Source organism: Salmo salar, chromosome ssa11 (genome assembly GCF_905237065.1).
Source record: "Salmo salar chromosome ssa11, Ssal_v3.1, whole genome shotgun sequence".
Taxonomy (NCBI): domain Eukaryota; kingdom Metazoa; phylum Chordata; class Actinopteri; order Salmoniformes; family Salmonidae; genus Salmo; species Salmo salar.
The window spans coordinates 79,446,112-79,453,883 of NC_059452.1; positions in this window are offsets into that span (position 1 = coordinate 79,446,112).

Genomic DNA, 7,772 nt, shown 5'->3' on the forward strand with positions numbered 1-7,772 from the left:
GAAGTCTAACAAGACAGCCCCCACAATCATTTTATCACCAATTTCTCTCAGCCAATCATCAGTCATTTGTAAGTGCTGTGCTTGTTGCGTGTTCTTCCCTATAAGCATGCTGAAATTCTGTTGTCAATTTGTTTACTGTGAAATAGCATTGTATCTGGTCAAACACCATTTTTTCCAGAAGTTTACCAAGGGTTGGTAACAGGCTGATTGGTCGGCTACTTGAGCCAGTTAAGGGGGCTTTCGTGAAGAGGGCACGACAAAGCCTATTCCCCCTCAGGAAACTAAAAAGATTTGGCATGGGTCCTCAGATCTTCAAAAGGTTCTACAGCTGCAACATCGAGAGCATCCTGACTGGTTGCATCACTGCCTGGTACGGCAACTGCTCGGCCTCCAACCGCAAGGCACTACAGAGGGTAATGCGTACGGCCAAGTACATCACGGGGCTAAGCTGCTTGCCATCCAAGACCTCTACACCAGGCGGTGTCAGAGGAAGGCCCTAAAAATTGTCAAAGACCCCAGCTACCCCAGTCATAGACTGTTCTCTCTACTACTGCATGACAAGCGGTACCGGAGCGCCAAGTCTAGGACCAAAAGACTTCTCAACAATCTTTACCCCCAAGCCATAAGACTCCTGAACAGGTAATCAAATGGCTACCCGGACTAACAGCATTGTGTCCCCCCCACCACCTGCCAACCCCTCTTTTACGCTGCTGCTACTCTGTTTATCATCCATGCATAGTCACTTTAACCATACCTACATGTACATACTACCTCAATTAGCCCGACTAACCGGTGCCTGTATATAGCCTCGCTACTGAATATAGCCTCGCCGCTGTTATTTTTCACTGTCTTTTTACTGTTGTTTTTTATTTCTTTACTTATCTATTGTGCACCTAATACCTATTTTTTACTTAAAAATTGCACTGTTGGTTAGGAACTGTAAGTAAGCATTTCACTGTAAGGTCTACACATGTTGTATTAGGTGCACGTGACAAATAAACTTTGATTGGATTTACTATTCTTGGGTAGCGGAATGACTTTGGTTTCCCACCAGGCCTGAGGGCACACACTTTCTAGTTGGTTTAAATGGAAGATATGGCAAATAGGAGTGGCAATATTGTCCACTAATATCCTCAGTAATTTTCCATCCAGGTTGTCAGACCCCGGTGGCTTGTCATTGTTGATAGACAACAATTTGTCACCTCTTCCACACTCACTTTACGGAATTCAAAAGTACAATGCTTGTCTTTCATAATTTGGTCAGATATACTTGGATGTGTAGTGTCAGCGTTTGTTGCTGGCATGTCCTGCCTAAGTTTACTAATCTTGCCAATGAAAAAGTAATTAAAGTAGTTTGAAATATCAGTGGGCTTTGTGATGAATGAGCCATCTGATTCAATGAATGAAGGAGTCAAGTTGGCTTTTCTTCCCAAAAGGTAATTTAAGGTGCCCCAACACTTTTTACTATCATGCTTTATATAATTTATTTGTTTCATAGTGTAGTTTCTTTTTATTTAGTCACATGATTTCTTAATTTGCAGTACGTTTGCCAATCGGTTGTGCAGCCAGACTTAATTGCCATACATTTTGCCTCATCCCTCTCAACCATACACTTTTTCAATTCCTCATCAATCCAAGGGGATTTAACAGTTTTTACAGTAATTTTCTTAATGGGTGCATGCTTATTAGTAACTGGAATAAGTAGATTCATAAATGTGTCAAGTGCAGCGTCTGGTTGTTCCTCATTACACACCACAGACCAGCAAATATTATTTACATCATCAACATATGAATCACCACAAAACTTATTGTATGACCTCTTATACACTATATTAGGCCCAGCCTTTGGAACTTTGGTTTTCCTAGATATGGCTACTATATTGGAGGAAACGGTGTTGCAGTATTCTAGTGTCTGCTGCGGGAACAATGACAAGCGAACCTGAGAGGCTTTGTGTTCATATTGCCCTAAAAAAGGCAACCGGACCGAGGAATTCAAGTGCACCGAACTCAGACCACATCTCGAGATGGTCTCAGTTCGGTTCGCTTCTGGGGCTCTTTAGAGGGGTATGAGTTATTTTGGAGTGTGCACACTGAAAAAAAATTAAGCAAACTGCACTTAGTTCACAAAAACTGTCTGAAAGGGACCGAGCGTGAAAACACCTTGAGGTGATTCAATGGTCAAGTGGAATTTTACTGCTGGTGTGGCAGTAATAATGTCACTGCAACAGTCCTAATCAGGTACAACAGTACATTTTTTTGGAACATAATTCTCACACACACACACACACACACACACACACACACACACACACACACACACACACACACACACACACACACACACACACACACACACACACACACACACACACAAAAAAATCTTTGTATTTCTATTTAATGGATGTGATAATTAAAGATTCATACTAGATCTACATGAACACATGCAGAAACGTAATCATAAATGCTTAACCATAAATGCTTCAGTAAATCACACATAGATAACGAATGACCCAGAATAATGTTAAGTGAAGGCGATCTACTTGTAGCATGTGTTAATGTTAAGATCTATATTGTCTTTCTTCACTTTACACAAGAAAGAGAGCCTGTCACAAGTAAATAACATTCAGAAACACTCCATTGTTATATTCAATACAATTGCTTATATCAGGGATGGGCAACTTTGATGAGGGTGGGGCCAACAAAAAAACAGAACTAATGAGGGTCCACAGTTTCCTTGTGGCTCTGCGTACCCACATCCATACATACAGCACCCACCCGAACCATTTTTATTTATTTTTTGGTCCGCAGGCCTACAAATTAGGACCGCGGGCCACCAGTTGCCCATCCCTGGCTTATATAATAGCTTGCTAAAGGGTATTTATGAGTGAGCTCACTATCTAGAAATAAGCTTGTTATTTGAGAGTAAAGATGCATTTAGTATTTGAAAAGAGAAGGAGCTTCCTCAGCTTATCACTTTATAACATAGTTATCTTATATAATTAATTTATCATATGATAATGTATATATATATAAATAATAATGTATTGAATCATATCTTTACTTTATATGTCTATGCTGTGGTGTACTTATGCACACCATACAGTAGTGTATATACAGTGGATTCGGAAAGTATTCAGACCCTTTCCCTTTTTCCACATTTTGTTACGTTACAGCCTTATTCTAAAATTGATGAAATCCTCATTAATCTACACAAAATACCCTATAACGACAAAGCGAAAACAGATTTTTAGATTTTTTTTTACAAAGTTATAAAAAATGAAAAACAGAAATAACTGATTTACATAAATATTCAGACCCTTTGCTATGCAATTTGAAATTGGGCTCAGCTGCATCTTGCTTCCATTGATCATCCTTGAGATGTTTCTACAACTTCATTGGAGTCCACCTGTGGTAAATTCAATTGATTGGACATGATTTGGTAAGGTCCCACTGCCTGCTTGGAGTTAGTTAAAATGCACCTAAAGGACTCTCACACCAAGATTCTCTGGTCTGATGAAACCAAGATTGAACTCTTTGGCCTGAATGCCAAGCGTCACGTCTGGAGGAAACCTGGCACTACAGCATCATGCTGCATCTGCTCTTTCAGTGGCAGGGACTGGGAGACTAGTCAGGATCAAGGAAAAGATGAACGGAGCAAAGTACAGAGAGACCCTTGATGAAAACCTGCTTCAGAGTGCTCAGGACCTCAGACTAGGGCAAAGGTTCATCTTCCAACAGGACAACGACCTTAATTAAGCACACAGCCAAGACAACGCAGGAGTGGCTTCGGGACAAGTCTCTGAATGTCCTTGAGTGGCCCAGCCAGAGCCTGGACTTGAACATCTTTGGAGAAACCTGAAATTAGCTGTTCAGCAACACTCCCCATCCAACCTGACAGAGCTTGAGAGGATCTGCAGAGAAGAATGGGAGAAATCCCCAAATACAGGTGTGCCAAGCTTGTAGCGTCATGCCCAAGAAGACTCAAGGCTGTAATCGCTGCAAAAAGGTGCTTCAACTAAGTACTGAGTAAAGGATCTGAATACTAATGTAAATGTAATATTTAAGCTTTATTTTTAATACATTTGCAAATATTTCTAAAAACCAGTTTTTGCTTTGTCATTATGGGGTATTGTGTGTAGATTGATGAGGAAAAAAACAATTTAATCAGTTTTAGAATAAGGCTATAATGTAACAAAATGAGGAAAAAGTCAAGAGGTCTGAATACTTTACGAATGCACTGTGTGTGAGATATGTATGTATATATTATTTAGAGGCAGTGGTTATCTAGCCGGCAAACAGCATTAATGTTAAAAGTATATTATGCCGCTAGTGAAGAATAGTTTAGCAAACATTTTTATAAAACATTAGCAAATAACACTACTGATCTTTTAAAATCAGTGAGAAATAGGCTGAGCGAGAGGGCCCATAGAACCCCACAGTGAAGGTGTCATAATACCCATAAAACATAGAGGTCAAACAGGGAAATGGTTCCAATCATCTTCACACTATTCTTTTTTCCCATAGGGGATTTTAGACACACTTAAACTCAGGGATGTTTCGTGTAGGCTTACGCTGGCGGGACATTTTGACGACCACATAAATCTCTGTTGGACAAGGTGACTTATCAATATATTCTGCTCCATTTACTTGCAGAAAATAAATTACTAATTGGCATCAACTTAGACATAATGCAAAACTACAAATCCCTGCAAGCTCCTGCACGTCATCTCAAGCTTACACCTTTGCTAACAGGTATTGTGTCAATTTAAAACTTGCACAAGACAGTTCACAGAATTGTCCATTTAAAGAAATGTAGCCAATTTATTCATTACTACATTCCGCTAAAATTAGTTAATCCAGACATTATTATCATTGCCTCGATTCGTCAGTCTTCCCCAGATCATCATGGCATTTGTAGTCCTTTATGATAGCCACATTAGCAGCTAATTAGCATAGAATTTAGTGGGGGGTAAATACAGGTGAGTATATTTATAAAAGTCACCTTGTCCTAGAGAGATTTACATAGTTATCAAAACTAGACGTCGACCAATTATGATTTTTCAACGCCGATGCCGATTATTGGAGGACCAAAAAAAGCCGATACCGATTAATCGACCGATTTTTTTATTATTTTTTGCTTTTTTTTTGTAATAATGACAATTACAACAATACTGAATGAACACTTATTTTAACTTAACCTATCTGGGCTAGGGGGCAGTATTTTCACGGCCGGATGAAAAACGTACCCAATTTAAACAGGTTACTACTCTGGCCCAGAAACTAGAATATGCATAGTATTAGTAGATTTGGATAGAAGACACTCTGAAGTTTCTAAAACTGTTTGAATGGTGTCTGTGAGTATAACAGAACTCATATGGCAGACAAAAACCTGAGAAAAATCCAAGCAGGAAGTGAAAAGTCAGAATTGTAGTTCTTCTTTTGATTCTCTATCGAAGCTACAGTGTCTGTGGGGTGACGTTGCACTTCCTAAGGCTTCCATTGGCTGTCTAAAGCCTTCAGAAAGTGGTTTGAGCATTTTCCTGTCACTGGGCAGATAATAGGAGCTCAGTTACTGAGTGGTCTGCCTGGCAACAAAGGGATTGGAAATGTGCAGTCACACGAGCACGCCGTTCCTTCTTTTTCTTCTTGAATGAATATGCTATTGTCCGGTTGGAATATTATCGAAATTTTACATTAAAAATACCATAAAGATTGATTTTAAACAGCGTTTGACATGCTTCTAAGTACGGTAATGGAACATTTTGACTTTTCGTCTCTCGTTCCGTGCTCGCGCGTTATGCCTTTGGATAAGTGATCTGTACGCATGAACAAAACGGAGGTATTTGTACATAAATATGGATTATTTCGAACAAAAACAACATTTGTTGTGGAAGTAGCAGTCCTGAGAGTGCATTCTGATGAAGATCAGCAAAGGTAAGAGAATATTTCTAATACTAATTCAGAGTTTAGGTTGCCCCGAACTTGGCGGGTGTCTGAATAGCTCGCCGTGATGGCTGAGCTATGTACTCAGAATATTGAAAAATGTGCTTTCTCCGTAAAGCTATTTTAAAATCGGACACTGCGGTTGCATCCAGGGGTAGTCTATCTATAATTCTTTAAATAATTGTTATATATTTTGTCAACGTTTATGAGTATTTTTGTAAATTGATGTGCATATTCACCGGACGTTTTGGTGGGAATACATTTTCTGAACATCACGCGCCAATGTAAAATGCTGTTTTTGGATATAAATATGAACTTTATCGAACAAAACATACATGTATTGTGTAACATAATGTCCTAGGAGTGTCATCTGATGAAGATCGTCAAAGGTTAGTGCTTCATTTAGCTGTGTTTGGGGTTTAACTGACACATGTCCTTGCTTGGAAAATGGCTGTGTGATTATTTTTGTCTATGTACTCTCCTAACATAATCTAATGTTTTGCTTTCGCTGTAAAGCCTTTTTGAAATCGGACAATGTGGTTAGATTAACGAGAAGTTTATCTTTAAAATGGTGTAAAATAGTTGTATGTTTGAGAAAGTTGAATTATGACATTTTGTTGTTTTTGAATTTTCCGCCCTGATATTTCACTGGCTGTGTCCCGCAGGTGGGACGCTAGCCCATAGAAGTTAATGTAATACATAAATACTATCAATTTAGCCTCAAATAAATAATGAAACATGTTCAATTTGGTTTAAATAATGCAAAAATGTTATATATATATATATAACTTTTTTATTATTACTATTTTTTTGTTTGTTATTTATTTATTTATTTTATTATTTAAAAAAAAATTAATCGGCAAATCAGTGGCCAAAAATACCGATTGTTATGAAAACTTGAAATCGGCCATTCCGATTAATCGGTCGACCTCTAATCAAAACGTCACGCCAGGGTAAGCCTACATGAAACAAACCCCTTATTTTAAGTGTTTCTAAAATCCCCCATGGGAAAAATTCATGGTGAAAAAAAAGATTGGAACCATTTCCCTGTTTGACTGCTAGGTTTTATGGGTATTATGACTCATACTGTGGTCCTCTATTCAAGCATTGGTTCAGTCCACCACAATTTGCATGTTTATGTAAAGGATGTTGAGACTTATTAATTCAAGGCAATGGTGTCCAATCTACTGATCTCTCTTTTTGTTACCAGTGAAGGGCGCTCCATTGTCCCATATGCGAGATCTATTCCTGACATCCACTATAAGTCTCTGTAACTATTACTTTAAATATTACAGTGTGAACTATGGTGAACAATATGCCAATCGTAGATGGCCCATATGGGGTGGGCTAGACCCTCCATTGCAATCTGATTACCAATATGTTGGAAATCCCCTGTAAATGCCTTATCATGCAACTGGTGGTGCCTCCTGCACACTTGATGGTTCCACAAATGTGACTCCCAGTGCCTTCAATGAATACAATTCACAATATCTATATAATCCTGCAGATCTGAAAATTGGACCGAATTCTTGAGATAGCGCTCTCCCTGAGAGAATTTTTGAAAAAGGTTTTCATTCAAATGCTGTTAGCTGGCTAAATAGACACTGCCTAGATTCTGCTTATAATTATATTATATTATTTAATAGTATTATATAATTTAATGTATTTTATGGTCATAAGTCATCATTTTGTGTGTTCTTCTGCTGTGCATTTTTGGGCCTTTAACTACCACTTCCAGTTTCTAAAAGCCTTTACATTTTAGTAATTTAGCAGATGCTCTTATCCAGAGCGACTTACAGTAGTGAATACATGCATTTTTTTGTACTGTA